Source organism: Temnothorax longispinosus, chromosome 11 (assembly GCF_030848805.1).
Source record: "Temnothorax longispinosus isolate EJ_2023e chromosome 11, Tlon_JGU_v1, whole genome shotgun sequence".
NCBI classification, from domain to species: domain Eukaryota; kingdom Metazoa; phylum Arthropoda; class Insecta; order Hymenoptera; family Formicidae; genus Temnothorax; species Temnothorax longispinosus.
The window spans coordinates 11,846,906-11,866,194 of NC_092368.1; the positions used below are offsets into that span (position 1 = coordinate 11,846,906).

The window sequence follows — 19,289 nt, forward strand, 5'->3', positions numbered from 1 at the left end:
TATTGCTAAAGATTTAAAATTAGAATAAAACTGTAGATATTATACATATAAATCACCCTAAATCTTCATTTCGCGTGTTCTAATCTTTGGCTTTACACGCAACATCGCGATAATGTAAGTCCTAAAATCTCGGTTAAGTCAACTTGGAGTTAAGATCAATGTTTTCCCGAAACGTGCAAGAGCGCTCAAGGGATCGTCCGCCGATCCCCCGGGGCGGTTTCCGCTGGCGCGGCGCGGCGCGGCGTCATGGATGAGTCGGGGCGTCGCGTCGTTCCGGAAGCGGGATCTGGTTTGGGGTTTCCTTTCCTTTCGGCAGAGTCGCGTCACTGTCGAAGTTAAGGTGGCACTCACGAGGCGTAACTCCGCTGATGCGGTTACGATGTATCGATCCTGGTAAGAGCGTGACGGCTAAATTAAACTCGGCTTACCCCCGACCTTTACATTGCCTGGGGGGTCTCGGCGGCGACGCATTGCGAGAGCAGGGGGTGAGACCGCCGCGTCAGGTGCGTCGGAAGGTAACGACGCCGTCGTCGATTCAATAGCGCACCAATTATCTTCTGCGTTTCCTGCGCTCGAAAATCCGCTGCACGAAACCAACGGTATTCTTCGAACTTGTTACTCGCGGCTTCATTAACGGTTCACGAAAACAATTTGCTGAATCACGCGCGAACATCCATGCTTCAATTTACGTCCGACCGCGCCTGTGATTTAATTGCACATTCCCTTTATTTCAATATTTAGATAATAATGCAAGCGGTAAAAATCGTGATTTAAAAATTCAATATAAATGATGACCATTGTATTTACACTAGAATTACGAAGTGGGTCAAAATGAATTGTTTGACATTTTTTAAAATAATATAGATAATTATTATTTATTTCTAAAACATCATAATTTCTGAAATTTTCTCTGACTTTTATTAAAATATGCAGATAATTAATTTTATAAATTTGTTTTTTTTTTTTTAAATTTTTTTTTGTTTTGACTTCTCTGTAGAAATAGGTAAGGGAGAGGGGGGCACTGTAGGACACTTTTTTTTAAAGCTCATATCATTTTCAATTTTTAAGAAAATTGGTTTTTTGACTCAATTATAAGTTAATTTAGTTGTTAATGCTCAATATAAACTTATGGCAAAACAAACACATTTGAGAGCAATGCGTTGTTTTTACCTTTTAAAAAAATATTCCTTAATCTGTCCTATTCTGCTTCCCTGGAGGAGAAGTTTAGGATGCCGCCGGGGTAGTTTAGGACTAATAATAAAAAATCGAGATAATTCTCGTCTTCTTATTTTATTTATTAAAAGTAATAAATCTCTTGTTAAGCAACATTTTACAAACTTCTATTAATATATATTTTTTTTAACAATACAGTAGGTAATTTGTAGTAGGCAATCAAATAAACATAAGTGTCCACCTATTAAAATCTTAATTAAAATAAGAATTAGTCTCACAAATTTCTCTTTTTTTCTTTTTTTTATTCTTCAATAGTTTTAGCGTTAAGGCCGGAGGTCGTAGCTCCGAAGAGAAATCTCGTTTTCGTGGCATGCTGGACGATGTCGGCCACATTCTTACGTAACTTAGACGGACGTCGGGACGCTGCGAGGCAAAATCGGGCCATTGCCGTGAAAGAATGTATACACGGGGTGAACGAACGATAGGGAATCGACCGCTCTTCCCCGCGTACCACGTACCACGAGATGAATATCTCGCTGTATGGTCGCGTGGAGCACGTACATACGTACTTCCGGAGATTGGTAAAGCCTATTAAGACGCGTGCCACGACTCGACGACGCGTTACGTAACGCGGATAAGCGCTAGACTCCGTATAATTTTCTTTGGTATACTCTTTCCCAAATTTCCACACGTTATGAGAGCACACAAAGGAATTCTCACACTGTCGATTGCGTTTGTCTTCTTCTCTGGTCAAGACGTTTTATCTTTTTATTTTTTTGTAACTTTATCAAGTTTGTTTATGTTAACCCTAGAGAGTCTTTCTGGGGTGATATGTCACCCCACGCGAAATTCAAATTGCGCCCCTGCCTTAGGAAGGTTAGTTTTCATACCGAGACCCTAACCATAATTCAGTTTAGTCATCCGGCAGTTGACCTCCGTCATTCAGCAAGTGCGTTAGATCCGTGCAGCAGCTGAAAACCGAAAAAGAAAATCGTTTGGGGTGACGCCTTTGGCCGTTTACGTTCGACTTTTACTAGATTAAAGTATATTTCAGATTTTTTGTGAAAATCGATAATGAAAAATTATACACTTTATAGCACTCCCCGGAAAATTCTACCCCTGTTTCATATATAATTCTTTAAGATTCGGTGAATTATTTCATTTTTGCTGTTCTTGCACAGCAACTGATTAAAACTTTGTACAGTTTTTATGGAGTTAATTTTACTGTTTCCATATACTTTTATAACTTTTGACTACCTTTCAAATAAATAATAATCAACAGAATCTGTTTTACATTCCATTTCTTGCGATTTTTCCCATCCGACAGTTTTTCGTCATTTCCTCTACTTCAGACGTTCAAAGAAATATGTTTTTTTTAAGAAACGAAAAAATCGCTTACATGCCCTTGAAGGTTGTCTATTCGTCTTTCAAAATCCGTTGGAATTTTTAAAATCGGTGAATTTTATGAAAAACTACAGCATTTTTTATAAAAATAGTCATTTTAGCCCAATTTTTGGTTCTTTTTTTTGTTTTTCGAAATTTTTTACTGTTTTTTTTTACTACCGCAAATTGATGACTACTATCGTCTTCCCTATTAAAAAAGCAAACAAAATTATCTATTATAAAGTTGTTTAACAACAAATAGAAACATTATACACGCGGTACAAGTTTGGGGTGTTTTTATACCCCGCTTGGCCTTTCACGTATGAGAAAATTCATAAAGACTCTCTAGGGTTAATATTATTATTATTTTATCCATGTTATTTGCATACGTCGTTTGCGCCATTTACTTTATTTACGTCACTCATTTGCCGTTCATGTTGGCCGCGTCGTTCACTTATTTTGCTCTCCGATATTTATGGCAATCGCTATTTATTATTTTATCGCAAAAATTCCCGGTCTCTAACGCGGCTTATGACTTCAAGTGCGCGCCATAAATCGCGACGGCTCGATCTGCTTTTTCGAGATTTACGGCAAAGTAAAAAGTGTCGTCGCCGGCCGACGGGGACCGAAGGTCCGCGCCGTGATCGATAAGGCCGCGGTAAATTTAGTCGGCCGGTTCCGTTACAGTCCGCATAACTGGGCACAGCGAGCGAAATGGACGCGGCCCTCCTCTAACATCTCTTATTGGCAGACGGCCACTCCGAAGAGAGCAGGAAAGAGAGAAAAAAGAGTGAGAGAGAAAGAGAGGACGCAGGGAAGCCGGAGATGAAGTCCAAGCCGATGAATGTCGACTAACGGGATAGCGTTGCATGAATTTCGCGTATGTGTGGCCGTGCGCGAACATCCGCGTGCGATTCTTCTCTTACTCGATGACCACTCCTACTTACTCGACAAAAATCCATTTTCTGCGTGCACAAGATGTATCGTGATGAACAGCGGTTACGACCTTGAAATCGGACTCTTCGAGTGGATTCATTTACGAGAAATTTTTCTCGGACAACTGTTCGCGAGATGTCCTTTTCGTAAATCAAAGATGTATTCCGGTGGTCTTAGATCAAACATTTTCTAAAGCAGAGCCTAACCTGAGATTGACTTTATGAATACTAGATGCGATTTGTTATTGATAATTCGTCCGTGATTGCACGATTAACGACTTTGACTGCGGTTAATCAATATTGTTCGAGAATAATAACCAATTATCGCGCAATTTAATAACCATTTATTTCCACCGCCATTCAGAAAAACGTGAGGCCGGACAGGGACAAATAGAAAGAAAGAGACAGAGGGATATGGGTTCGCCAGGACGACCCGGTGACCTCCTGAGCGTGGATTTACCGGTGGATGGTCTTGCTCGAGGATCCTCTCGAAGGAGCGAATCCTGCGGTCGTAATTCACCGTGGTCACCGTTAAACGGGGAAAGAGCCTAACTACCGCATGCCGCAACGAGAGAGAGAGAATGACGTTGCCGCAGTGAACGTATAAAAATGCAGCCCGTTTCTGGCCAGGAGAGTGAAAATGGCCGCAGCGCCTCTCAACCACAGCGACTCATTCAGCGACATAATAGCGGACTCTCCCGTTCCTCGGTGTTATCACATACCGGCCACAGAGCCGTAAGCCAAGACACCGTAACTTCCGTGACGTTTCCAACACACGTTTCGTAAAACGTAATGATAACAGACTCTTCGCGTTTTGTATGAAAGTTGTCTCGAAAATTACCTGGCTAGATCTTCGACTTTCTAGACACTTCTAAAAAAACAATTATCTGTGAGAAACAAACTCAACCAAGTAATCGTTGTTATTCTACTGTTTTTTTAATGGCAGCCTATTAACTAGAACGGAAGCATGTTCTGCTTTGATATAAAATCTCCTTTTTTACAATTCTCGCACGCGAGATAATTAATGAATTCCAGAACTTATGCCGCACCCCGCATGTCGACAAGTATCATTTATGGTACTGTATAATCACATGTGTGGAAAAAGAAAAAGTATGGGGGCAAAAATCGGGTTACAAGGCCTAGATCAATATAATCAGTTGATTAAATAGTTTACGTAGGAAGAAAAACTTATGTCGAGCAGTTTCTAATAAAAGAAAACCAGAAGGCGCGGATGAAGGAGAAAGATAGAGAAAGAGAGAGAGAGAGAGGGGGGGAGAAAGAGAGACAGAAGAAAGCCGCATGTATTCACCTGGAACGACCTGTAGGAAGTGGAAGCGATAGCAGCCAATATACCGTTACCAAGAAAAACCGACGTGTCAAACCGGTCGAATTTTTGGCGCGCGCGATTGCACACGTAAGCACGGCCTGTGTCGTTTCGCAATCTTATGCAAACGCAATCGCGCGTGTGTGTGTGTGTGTGTGTGTATAGCCGAGGTACAACGAAGGTCAATGCGCCCGTTTCGAATTGGCATCGTTGCAAATTATTTTTCTTTTCTCAACGGGGAAACAACAGGGTATTCCGTCACGCAGGACATCCCCTTCTCTCATCTAAAGCTAGTTTATTCGAGATACATACATACACATACATATGTATACAGAGTACTTCCTAAGTAAGTACAAAAAATTGAAGGGGATATTCAAAGTTGTAAAAAAAGTATAAAAATTTCGAAAATCTGAAAAATGTTTAAAAATATTTTATTTGGTATGCGTACATGTGGTATTAAGAATCCTTTTCCAGCACCGATGAAACATTTTTAGATCCACTAGGGGCGTGCATCTTTGACACCCTGTATTTTGAAAACGAAGCAGTTTAGAGCATACATTCCTAGAACCTTTTCTTTCTAAAATATAAATCACGGAATAATCCCCTTCAATTTTTTGTACTTACTTGAGAAACATTCTATATAATAAAGCAATCATTGTATGGAAAATGCATGAGTGCGTCCTATTTAGGAATGGATCAAGTTCAGTATGCACTTAAAAATCCGAGTTAAATCCAATAATTAAGATCCATTTTTTAAGATTCGAGTAATATTTATAAGAATAAGTACCTAATCGATCCCGACTAGTTAGTTTTGAATGAGTCCCTGTATTCGCAATGTACTTATAATTTTTATTATAAAGAATTGAATCCTTTGTAAGTAATCATAGAGAGTTCGAAACTACACCAATAGATTTAAATCTACTTATAAGATACTTAATCCCATCGCTAATTCTATTGCAAACATGTCTGAGAAATTTTCTTCCGCCATTAAGAATATCTAGACTGTATTTTGATGATAATAAGTTTTACAAACAAGTTCTAATACAACGGGTAATTACAACATATTTCTGATTCCCTTTCCTGGAACATTTTCTTGGTACGCTTGCCGCAAAGGTAGCTAAATTTCATTAAAATCTGAACTTTATTCGCAGAGACATCAATCAACCGAAATGAAACTTTCCTCAGAATGAGATTGAGACTCTACACCCACCTACCCCTCTGATAAAATAGATGTAATCCTTACGTATTCACATCCGCTATCCGCTACGGGCCCTTAAATACTCATTTAAGAACGTCATCTGCAAGCAGCGCCTTTATAATTGCACATACGTTACCGACAGACGACGCCATTTAATCGTTTCGTTGCGGGAACGAAAGCTCTCCTTGCCACTCTCTGCATCTCCATCTCCCCGACGGGCCCTGACAAATTAGAGACACTCGCGGGCTTTAATGAGTTTTGGTCCTAATTAAGCCCGAGAACTCCGTGAGCGTCAATACGTAAAGTTAACTGAACGTCGTGCACGAATAATCCGGGTGAGCCCGATAACGCGTAATTATCATTAATTGGCTCTTCCGCGAGTAATCGCGTTAGCTGCCGTGAAGCTAACGGAACAAAAACCCAAAGAATTTTTCGCCGACACGATACATGGCGAAACTTTTCGACTCTACGAAAAATACAGATTATATATTTGGAGAAAAAAAAGCTTTCGGTAACGAATCCTGCGTAAGCTGCCGCATCCCGTGACGAACAGATAGGAAAAGAAATTCTTTCGACGTTACTAGCTTTTTAAGAATAGAAACTCCTTAAGAGTGTCTCTCAGAACACCGTATTCTCAGAAACTTTGATTTCAGAACTTTGAATTTTCACGCGCGTTTACACGAACAGAGATCGACGTGTCAAAAATTCATTCGGGAAAACTCCGGGCGGGCCACTTGGAGCGGATCGAGCGGAAAGTTCCCCGAGCGAAGTTGTTCTCTTCGTTTCCCGACAATGGACAAAAAACAGAGAAAAGAAACAGAAAGTCCTCCTGAAAAAAAGTGCGCGGAGATTTACGCGAGTAGCAGGAATAAAGCTCGAAGGAAAGTCTCGCTTGAAGATCGGGAAATTGAGTTTCCTCGGGAGATCTTACTCCCCGTCATTCCCTCTCCCTACCTTTCTTTTTCCAAAAACTCTATAGCGCTTATTTATTTATCCCCTGCAAGGGATGCGCAAGCACGTACGCGATCAAAATGAAATTTTTAATAAATAAATAGCGCGCACCTAGAAATTCACGGAGATAAATGCGTGCATCGGTAGCGACGTGCCCGGTTTTCCCGATGAGATAGCCTGAAAATTGCATTAACCAACGCCCGGAGCATCCCCAACGAGTCGAGATTATAGTACCTACGAATTTAACGACCTGGGAACGACTACCGTGCAGCCGTACGAACTTTACAAGAATCAAAAAGTTTACGCGTTCGCGAACTTTCGAGCGTTTCAAGTTCGTGCGTCCGCGACTATAAAAATTCAAAATCCGAGGTGCAAGTTGCTCGAAGCGAGAATAAAGATTCGCGAAATCCATTTACGATTCCAAGCGTCGAGAATCATCGCCGAACTCGAATTTCCGAAGAAGAGAGAGATCCGAAAACATCCGGGAGATAAAGAGATTCTTGATACTTCAATGAGGGAAAATCAGGTAAAATTGAAAGACCGAAGGGATTTGGCCGACAATAAGACTGGGAGAATTTCGCTTACACGAATTCGAGAGTAACGCGATCGCAAAAGTAGATCTTGGTAATTGCATTGTTCAGGATCTAAAAGTCCCGAGGATTCGGATACCCGAGGTTTCGAGATCCCGTGGCTCGCTAGTGTTCCACGAGCAAATAGAAAGGTGCACGGTAATTTCACTCGTGGTGCTCATGCCGTGTTGCACCGGGACTGGTTGTGCAACTGCAGCGCGAAGCACAATCGCGGTGTACGCCATTGCGTTGCAGAAGGTCGTAGGTGGTCCCAGGTGGGTCAGTCGACCAACTGGTTTCTAGCGGCTTCGCAGAAACTACCTGGAAGACCACGTGTTTTCCCGGCAAAATAAGTGCAACGCAATCAGCACTCCTCCTTATCGCGGGATAAGGCCATTACGGTGGAACAAGATATTCGAGTCTCTCAAGCGCGATTCGCAATCTTATTTAACAAATTCTCATCACGAGTCCCAATCTTATTTAACAAATTCTTAATTAACTCATCCGTTTTTTTAAGGAGTATTTTAGTATTATGGGATATAACTGTCAGTTAAAATTAAGCAAAAAAGTTTTGGTAATTTTGTCTTCCCTTCGAAAGAACGTCGAAGAATCAATTATTTATCGTTCCTCGAAATTGGATCGAATTAATTGTTAGTAATACGAGTATCGATACGATACGAGTATGCGTAAAGAAAAAGAAAACCATTGACTTGGCGAGAAACGATACGCGGAATTGTAAAGAGCGGAATGCGAAAGATTGCGCCGAACGACGAGAAAGTCGCTTTCGCCCGGCCACTCCAGAGGAGATCGGCCACTTCTCGTGGCGAGTTTGCGATTAAAACGGGCCCCGATCCAGGACCGTACTTTCTACGATGTAACACAATCCTACCATCTCACACCTAACATAAACTAGCAAAGAAATTTTAAATATGCAAGTTTCAGAAGCTCGGACAGATATCTAACTTCCTTGATTCCTACATTCCTTTTCTAAATCTCTAAAACCTCAGAATTTAAAATTAATGTTAAGAATTAACAAATTTTAAACGTACAGAGATTAAAAATCTTAAAGATTTAATATTGCGAAATTTTTAAGCTTTTACTACATACAAGAGTTATTTAAAAATTATATCTAAAAGAGATTAAAAACTTGAGATATACAAAGATTGTTTCACAACTGTTCGAAATGTCTCAAAATTTCTAAGGAGACTTCTTTCGCAAGAAATACATATTTATGCTAAAATTAAATTTTTTAGATATAATTAAAATTAAAAAGAGACTTACTCTGAATTAAATTCAAAGGAAAATATAAAGTTATCGGGCCATGGATAATGTATTAAATTCGTAACTAACAATAAGTTTTAAAACTATATTGTCAAAACATACATATATGTGTATAATCTATACTACACATAAAAACTTCAATTATTCATATCTCAGATAAAAGTATTTATTTCTAAGATGGTGTAATCTATTATAAACCTGATAAACCAAACATTTCGGTCTTGGTTGAGATCCTATCCTCAGTGGATAGGACATAAAATTTACTATGATAGGAGCGCAAAGTTGTAGCATTAAAATTATTACAAAACCGTGTATCAAAATTCGTGTGTTGTAAAGTGCTTGGTTGCGTCTGTTTATGCGGACACGCTGGGAATGTCACTCTTGTGTAGGACCAATTTGAAAGTGTGCTCTTGAGTGGATCTCTGCACGTGTCAACGATGTGTATAACTTTAATGCCCGTATCACACTAGCGATTGGCGATTGCGTCTACGTTTGCGTTTACGTCTCTTGACCAATCAGAAAGTAGCTCCTGGCCATTGCAATTCGCGATTTCCATTCTGATTCGTCAAAAGGCGTAGACGCAATCGTAAACGCAATCGCCAATCGCTAGTGTGATACGGGCATAAGATGACTTGTAACCGACAAAAGCAACGTTCAACTAATAACTGTTATACTAAACAAGTGTGGCGCTTATAACAAGAACAAAGATCATAATAAATGAAATTTTTGGAAAATTCTGTGTAAGATTTAAGAATCTGTGTCATTTTTAAGATACTACAAAAATTTCAAGATTATTTAAGAATAATTGATCTAGTGGATCTTGATGAGCTCGAACCTGGGCTCTAAAAATCTACAATAAACATCGGAATTTCTGATAAACTGTGAAATCGGAGAATCCATGAATGTGAGAATTCAAGCATGTAAATGCCGCTTTTAAGACTGCTCGAAATGTTTCGGAACTTGGGAAATCAATCGGAATGCCTGGTCGGCGCACCGAAACGAGACGAACACGAGCGGCCGAGAAGCAATAATATCGCCTGATTGGAAACTGGTGTTAGCCATTGCGAGCGAAGTCGGTTACATCCGATTTGTTGCGGGGTGAACGATCTCGTTATAGCTTTATACGCGATTACAAACCGCGGTCTTGGCCGTGGCAGGGGAGAGGAGGAGGTATCGCCGGCGCGTGAAAGCATCAACCGCGAACATCTTTAATTATTAACTTTCTACGTGTCATTATCACGGAAAAGCGGATGGGCATTGCGAAATGCGATTCTACCAGGCATAATAACGCGTCCCATTCCTGCAGAAAACACTTCGCACAATGACCCTAATCGTCTATTTGTAACAGCGATATATGTACATACGTAGTTTGTTGGAATATCGAATTAATCCGCGCCAAATTAAATACATTGACTTTGAGATCGCATAACTAAAGGTGCGATTTCATTGACGCTAGAAACCAGCGGCAGCGTCAAGAAAATGTAGTGGGGGAAGAAGTTCAGACCGTCTCAACTTTTTAGAGTACCGCAAAATTCAACGAAACTTCTTCCTCCACTACATTTTCTTGGCGCTGCCGCTGGTTTCTAGCGTCAATGAAATCGCAGCTTAAGAGAGCGGAAGAGCGAGATCGCATAACTAAATGATTTGAAATTCACTCTCTGACTCACTCCTACTTTGATTTACTCGATTAACCTTCCTGATCGTCCATAAACAGTTACTCTCATGCCCGACCATTACGCTTTTTCTACTGAGATGCGGGGTTTTATTATCCCGATTATCCACCATTCCTCCTTTCACCGACCGTTGTTACAGTTATAGTTATAGAGTCCAGAATTTTGTAGGATCAATCGCAAGGAATGATTCATTACTTTTGAGTGAAAATATTATGAAATATTATGAAATATTTTTAAGTGACACGTACGAAAAGGTATATACCTTTTTTGTCATACAAATTCTATAAAATTAATATATAATTAATTTATTGTATCATACATCGTTTATTTATTATCGTAGTAATAATAGTAATCAATAATGATAACTTTATTAGCCCAACTCAGAATGTTAATATTTAATCGACCTCCATATTATTTCGATAATATTATTAATAATTCACCGGTGAGAATTATTCGACCGTGTTAAAACATTATTAGCGGTTGTACGAAGTTTAAACATAATTTTCACAAAAGCGAGGCAGCATATTTGCGCGCAATCCGTGACGCTTTTCCGAAGATGGATCCCGCCGCATCCGTAAACAGGATGTTTTTTAACTGTCAGAAAAGGATTCCCCCCGACTGTCCCGGGCAACCGTTGTCAGATTTATCGCGTTTTCGCTTTCACCACCTCCGCGGTCTTGCGAGGCCGCGTGTTTTTACCAGTAAAGTTATTACAATCCTGTGATCCGATCTTTTTACACGCGAGCCGACCGTCAAAGGGCGATCCTCATTCACCTGCGTATCTCTCTCGCGATGCATCCTTAAAATTTCCAGGGTTTGCGGTCTTAAAACGACGGCTAAATGAAAATAGCGTGTCACATATAGGATTAGGATACGCAGTGATTGTCTTATACGATTCCAAAATAATCTAAATAAAGATAAGATAAAAATTCGTAAATTCGTCTTACAATTAGATGAGATGAGAGTCTTACAAAAGATGATTTTGTTTTTAATTAATCTAGATGAGAGATGAGATAATTATCATTGGTTTATCCAGATAATTTTTTTAGATAATTTCTGTTCATAAAAAACTATTCATAAAAATTTATAAAAAGAATTACGTAGATCATAAAAGAGATATTAAAACAGTACTCACAATTTTAAGTTTTTATTTCTCAAAAATAAAAATTGTTCAAATATTTTGTCTGAATATCGATTTCGGGGTATATTATTGTTGTGTTAAACTAAAAAGATGTTTTATGAGCGCCGACAGTGGTAAGAATGTATTATATTTAAGGAAAATATGTTTTACATTTGGAAAATTTATGAGATTGGAGTTCCTTTGATTTAGATTCCAAATACGAAAGTGCTACGATTTAATAATTGTTTGTTTAATATTTTTACTTTTTCTTTCAATGTCGTGGAAGAAATCTTCTCCGCTGCTACTAGAAGTTGATCTGTTTTCGAGTATTAACTTCGAGTATGGATTCTTGTAGGTATTTGAGTAATGCCTTTTTTGCAATATAATTAGAATACGCTAGAATCAAATAGAATTCAAAGTATTTAATCATACATGGGATTATATAGTATTTTTCTTACTTTTGGCAAAATTATACATATTTTTATGTTGCAGAAGGAGAGAACAATAGAAAAGATGGCCCATAAACGCGCGTTAAAAATTCACGTTGGAAAATTCATGTTTTTATAAAGCGCGACCTCCGCGAAGAATCTCGGCAGAAAAGTCGTAATTCCAGCATTTTTCCCCGCCGCTGCTCGGTGCTTTTCCATTGGCCGGCCGCAAAATTACCGAATGAACACGAGGGGGGAAGCGGGCACACATGCGCTTCTGCAGGAATGGATGTTTTCCTGGCTTCAGGAATCCCGTATGAATATTTATGAACGACCATCTCGACCTGGGCGCGGTGGATGGAATCTACATTTCTCCTCTCAGTTCTCCCCTTCCTCTCTTTTACGCTCTCTCTCCTGGTTCCTCGCGTAACAAACTTTTTTCTTCTCCTTCTCTCTCCACACTCTCGTCTCCGTCCCGCTTGATGCGTCATAAAATCATAGTATATATATTTCCCTGCCAAGAGTATCCTTGAATCGCAGCCTCGGTGAAGGGGATGAGAGAGAAGCGGCTCCGGAATTTCAAGAGAGACAAATAAATTTGCATTGGTACACTATCTACATCGCGTCGAATTTTAATTCGACAAACTTGACCTTCCGCGAGATTTTAATCTTTTATTGGATAAAAATTTAAGAGGAAGGTTTTGGAGAATATCGTCATCACAATCTCTTTTTATCTCTGATATTTTTATCTCTAGTAGGAAAGTAACGCAGGCTAATCCAATCTCCGCATCGAGCCTTGTCGATCTCACGTGATATTGACGTTAATCGTGACTCCAAGATTTATAGTTATTAGCTCTTGTTCGTAACGAAATTGTTAATTAACAGTTAAGTAACATTTAAAATGGAACATTCAAATATAACGGGTCGTTCGTATGACAGATAACAATTCCATCGCGCCACCCGAACGCCATGACTAGATTTCTGAGATCGATCTCGACGTCACGTGCGCATCACGGTTTTGAAGCGTTACGGTTTTTATTGCAATATTTACATCCTGATTTCGTCAACGCAGACGTTTTATCTCGCATCCGATGCAAAACAGCGTGCGAGCGAGGGCGCGCCGCGACCGGCAAAATATTTACCTTGCAATTCGGACATGTAATAACTCCGGATATTCCGCAGCCCGCGCCGACAAATGCACCGCGAGTTCAGCCCGTTTATGCAGTTCATCCCTTGTTTGATTTCCACCGGAATATTTTACGCCAATGACGCGCCACCCTCTTCCCTTCTGCACGAGTTTTTCGATAAATCGAGTGAACAACGAGTCGAAAAAAATCGATGCACGACGATGTTTAAATATGTACCGAGTGTTTAAAAAAATTCAAGATTTGGAGAGGCGTAGCTTACCGGGCTAAATAAAATGTCTAATCAACCTATTTTACAGGTCGAAAAATTAACCATGTTAAAGACAAGGATAGAGTCTTATTCAGTTTGAGTGATGCAGATGACTCTTCTCGCATTTTTGCTATGTCATTTTGCAAAAATTGAAAGTAAATGCTTAAAAAGTTATTTCTTTCATGTAATGCCGAAATACATTATAAATTAGAAATATTCCGTAAAGAGTATTCACTTTTCGATTATCTTTCTTAAACACTTTTATATGCAAAATAATTAAAAGAATATATTTATGTATAAAAAGACACAAATTTTATAGTAGGTATTTTAAGCAAATCATTTGTGTTATCAAAATAAAAAATTGTGTCTACATCTGACAAGAAAAAATTTTCATTATTTAGTTTCTTTTTAATTCTCTACATATAGGCACTATATACACATTATACATTCATAAAAATATAAAATATTTATAATTTTATGGAAAAACATATGCACACAAAACAAAGAATGTTTAATAATAATATAAATAAATAAAGGAGTAACATTACAGATAAATAATAAACAAGGCTCTCCAAATATCATTTTATTTAAAGCTTTCAATGCGTTTTTTATTTATCTGCGTTCGATTCGAACACGCTGCTGATAAATAAAAAATTTCACGACACAACGCTGAAATAATAATAATGAAAGCGATCGGAATGACCGCGCTGGATTTTCCTTTTCCCGAATCGGTCGTAAAATTTCGATATTTTTTTCACACCGAGGTCGAAACGTTAAAGCACAAATAATTTTTATAGTAAATTGCCGAATTGGTTCCCCGCATAAATACTGCGCAATTGCAGGATTTACGATGCTCTCTATAATCGGCTATTTCTTTCTCCCTTTTTGTTGTTTTGTCTAACGTCGATTCGAATTATGTAAGTCATGTAAGATACTCGTTGTCATAATATTTATCCCAACTCAAAAGTTATTGTGTCTGAGCATTCGCCGTAAATCAGGGGAGTTGTAGCAACGTTAAAATAAATCTAACTCGAATAAGACATTTTGTAAAAACGATGTTACGGTCGATGAACCTCGTCGTTTCCCGCCTTGATTGATGCAAGAAATATTTAAATCATGTACCTATTCTCCGATTACGTTAATGTATAATGCATGTCTCGAGGTAAACCACGGCTATTCCTTAATAAATCGCGATACTCCAAAACGCCGTAAATTCCTTGTTACGGGAATTTAAGAGTTATTTTCATAATCGCGTGAGAGAGACTCCCTTAACGTATCTATACATCTATACAGCTTCTAATCTTTTTTATAATTTACAAGGTAATTTGCAATTTATAATGTTTAGTTATAGGAGAGAAAAAGAGAATAAATTTATCTGTAGGAAAGACCGGGGTAAACTCGACACAATTTTTTCAAACGCAATTTTTAACAATTAATTAAAATTTTCAAGTAAATTTAATGGTACACATTTAAAGAGTGTTCCTTCAGGTACAAAATTGCTTAAGATAGTTTTGCTGCACGTTGCTTAGTTTTGTCCCTAGGAAAGGAAAAGTGACGCAAAGACAAATTTTCAAATTAAAAAATGCCGGGGCAAACTTTTCGATACTTTGCCTGATTGACACAATTTGATCTGAAACTTATTTTTTATTGTCTGAAACTAAACATACATTGTTTATCGTATATTTAGAAAGTACAAAAATTCGGAATTAAGTAAAACAATCATTGAAAATAATAAGAACAAAAATTGTTGAACATTCAATTATTTTCATCTAAACTCATGTCTGAAATACAATTTATGCAAGTAAATTCGCGATTAGACGTGCGCACACATTTGTCATGAGCCATATAGCTGCATGATAAGCATCGTTTGTTATTGGGAGCCGATAAAACGGTGTCGACTTTGCCCCGAAAGTCATTTTTCACTTTTGTCACTTCAAAAATATACAAATTTTGAAAATATGCAAAAACTCTATTATCGGATTCGTATAGAGCATCGAATTTCTCATCAAAATCACTTACCGGTAAATTCGCAAGAGTAAAAGCTCGATGAAAGAGTAGAAATTTTCGAGAGATCAGAAAATTTACTTTTCACCATCAAAAACGTTTATGTCGCGCTAAAAATTACACCATAACTCAGAATGTCACCAAATTCCGTTGATAATACTGGCACATAAAGGCACATTTACAGTAGGGAAGGCAAGTTTCTATAGATTTAAATTAGCAAAAAGCCTAGTGTCAAGTTTGCCCCGGTCTCCCCTATATAAATTACGATAAAACTTTCTTATAATTTTTATATCATATTACTTTTCTGTATATTATATAATAGTATTATTATCTAAATTTGTTTTGAGAAATGTATATTGACTTATTATATTACTAGCATGCCCCGCCGGGCTTCGCCCCGGAGAACATGTGTATTAAGACACGCAAATAGTCTCTCTCTTTCTCTCTCTCTCTCTTTCTCTCTCTCCCTCTTTCCATATGCAAATTCGGTCAATTATTTCTCAAAAAATTAGAAAAATTAAAAAAACCGGTTTCCAGAAAATAGGTAAAAAAAACTATACACTCTACCTCTACACTCCCCGGGAAATTCTACCCCTATTTCATATACTTTTAATCAAAATTCGGTCAAATGGTTTTTAATTCGAAAAACTTCTGATACCGGTTTCCAAAAAAATCGATATTAAAAGTATATGAAATTTAATAAAAATTCAGTCAAATGATTTTTAATTTCACCTGTTTTATGTAAAATTCTTTACTATTATAATAAAAAAACAGTTTGTAGCTTTTTTTTATTTGCTATGATCTCGGTAACAAAAAATTATACACTTTATAATTCTCCCTAGGAAATTCTACCCCTATTTCATATACTTTTAGTAAAAATTCGGTTAATTATTTCTCGAAAAATTAGAAAAATTAAAAAAACCGGTTTCCAGAAAATCGGTAAAAAAAACTATACACTCTACCTCTACACTCCCCGGGAAATTCTACCCCTATTTCATATACTTTTAATAAAAATTCGGTCAAATAGTTTTTAATTCGAAAAACTTCTGATACCGGTTTCCAAAAAATCGATATTAAAAGTATATGAAATTTAATAAAAATTCGGTCAAATGATTTTTAATTTCAAAAATTTCAGTACCGGCTTCCAAAGAGATCGGTAACAAAAAATTATACACTTTATGGCACTCCCCGGAAAATTCAACCCCTGTTTTATATACAATTCTTTGAAATTCCGTCAATTATTTACCGAAAAATTGAAGAAATTAGAAAAACCGGTTTCCAGAAAACCGGTAACGAAAAACTATACACCCTATAGCACTCCCCAGGAAATTCTAACCCTATTTCATATACGTTTGGTAAAAATTCGGTCCATTGTTTTCCGAGATCATAGCAAACAAAAAAAAATGCAAACCCTGTTGCTTTATAATAATAGTATAGATAATATAAATCTTATTTCACATTTTGATCGTGTTTTCCCTTTAAACGTAGGACGTCCTTTCGCCAATCATAAATCAAACCGAAAGACAGAAAGAGACGCAAATCACTTTATTAAAAAAAGGAGCGGAAAAAAGAAGCAAAGGAAACGTAGATATCAGCCATCTCGCGCCGCTTACTGCGCCGAATAGCGCCATATTGCGACATGCTAATGAATTTTTTCCTCTACGGCAGGAACGTAAAAAAAAAGATTAATTCACCGCTGGTGCTTCATCGCAGAGGGAAACTAGAAAAGAAGAAAGAAAGATATATATATATATATAATATATTAAAAATTAATCCTCTCATTGTTAGCCGTTAAGGACTCCAGGTTTGTTCGGAGGTGACAAGCGGTCATAAAATGAACGCTCTAATGAACATGCATAACGAACACGACCTCGTTAAGCCACGTAGACCGGTCGGTCGTTAACACGTGTCCTCCTTTTTAACTGTTTCCTAGGGCCCAGTGAAAGGGAGAAGAGGGTCACATAAGGCCGATACGTCGTGAAAATGGAGTCAAAGACGTCCCTCGACGCTTTTCAAGCCGAGTGATTTCGCGACCCAAATATCGATCCGGAGATTTGCAAGAAATCCTGTAGGAAATTCCTGCAGGACGGGCTCACGGAAGTGTGTAAACGAAGTTTCTAAAGGCGGAATTTTTTCGCGGGATTGCGTGCCGAGGGAGAAGCACAAAGTTATAAACAAAGGAAAGAAACCAGAAAGAAACACTCGCGCGCTAATATTAAGCAACTGCGTGCAGATTTCTATTGTATTAATTTTTGCAAAAATTGATTCATCGAAATATGTGGAAGAGTTCAACCTCGAAGGGAACGCCGTATATCGTAACACGTCTCGTATTTCAAATTTCAAATTTATACTTTATTTTACGTATTTCCATGCCAAGTTTGTAATAACCGCTGTATGCCTAAGGCGGGTAGGTATACGCTGTGGAATTAATCCATCCATTATCAATTTTGCAAAATTAATTAATTAATTATATATATTATGTATAATTATATATGTTATATATATGTGCATACATATATGTATACACTAGCTGGTTATCCGGGCTTCGCCCGGGAGTCGTTTTTCTTGAAACGACTTCATTTGTGTTTCAATATCCTTATTGTGGACAAACATAAGGAGTGTGTCGGTTGATTTAAAGATGGTAGTTTAACTTTTCTGCATGAATAACACATTCTAGGTGCTTAAGTTTTAAACTTTTTTACTTGACAATGATCACATATTACATCCATTTTCTCAATTATTACACTCGGATGAAATTGATATTCGTAATTTAAATTATAACTAAATGCCTCTAATTTCAAATTGGACCGCATAAATGTTTTCGTGGATTAAACATGTCGTAACCGGTCTTTTTCTACTCGAGTGTCACACTATTGAGTCAATTCCGCTTTTCCAATATTTCACTTACCGATCAGCGACATCATCCCTTGGTTTACCCGGGCGTGTTTTCGGGAATTTTGAGATTGCTTGTTCGCGATGTATACAGAACCTCGATATTTCACTTACCGATTACCGATTTACCGATTACCGATTTTATTCCTTGGTTTTTTAATTGAAAAATCGAGGTTCTGTGTACATCGCGAGCGAGCAATCTCAAAATTCCCGAAAAAACGCCTGGGTAAACAATTCTCAATTCTCAATTCTCAATTCTCAATATTTAATATAAAATTTAGAAATATCAGTATCCGTTATTAAATCCCAATATATAACTTACACAATTTTTAAGCAAAAATCGGCAACCCTTTTACCGATTCTCGCTAAATTCAATATAATAATATTCTATCCATAAAAAAAAATTTAGCTCAAAATCTCAAAATTTGCAGAAATCAGAACAATTACGTAGATTTTTTTTAGACAGAAATTTCAAATTGGTAACCTCTTTATTAGGAAATTCTACCCCTGTTTTATATACAATTATTAAGATTCGGTCAATTATTTCCCGAAAAATTGGAAAATTTTTGGATACCGGTTCCAATAAAGATCGGTAAAGAAAAACTATACAGTTTATAGCACTCCCCGGGAAATTCTACCCCTGTTTTATATACAATTCTTTAAGATTCGGTCAATTATTTCCCGAAAAATTGGAAAAATTTTGGATACCGGTTCCAAAAAAGATCGGCAACGAAAAATTATACACTTCATATTACTCCCCGGAAAATTCTACCCCTGTTTCATATATAATTCTTTGAGGTTCCATCAATTATTTCCCGAAAAATTGAAGAAATTAGAAAAACCGGTTTTCAGAAGATCGGTAACGAAAAACTATACACCCTATAGCACTCCCCGGGAAATTCTACCCTTACTTCATATACAATACTTTCAAAATCGGTCCAATAGTTTCTAAGATTACTCCGA

The 19,289-nt window shown here is 37.6% G+C and overlaps 1 protein-coding gene across 2 annotated transcripts in view; it reads right to left on the reverse strand.

Annotated features, from left to right (window-relative positions):
- Irsp53 (Insulin receptor substrate 53 kDa) overlaps positions 1–19,289 on the reverse strand; it is a 132,586-nt gene that overhangs the window by 102,806 nt on the left and 10,491 nt on the right. The window lies entirely within an intron of this gene.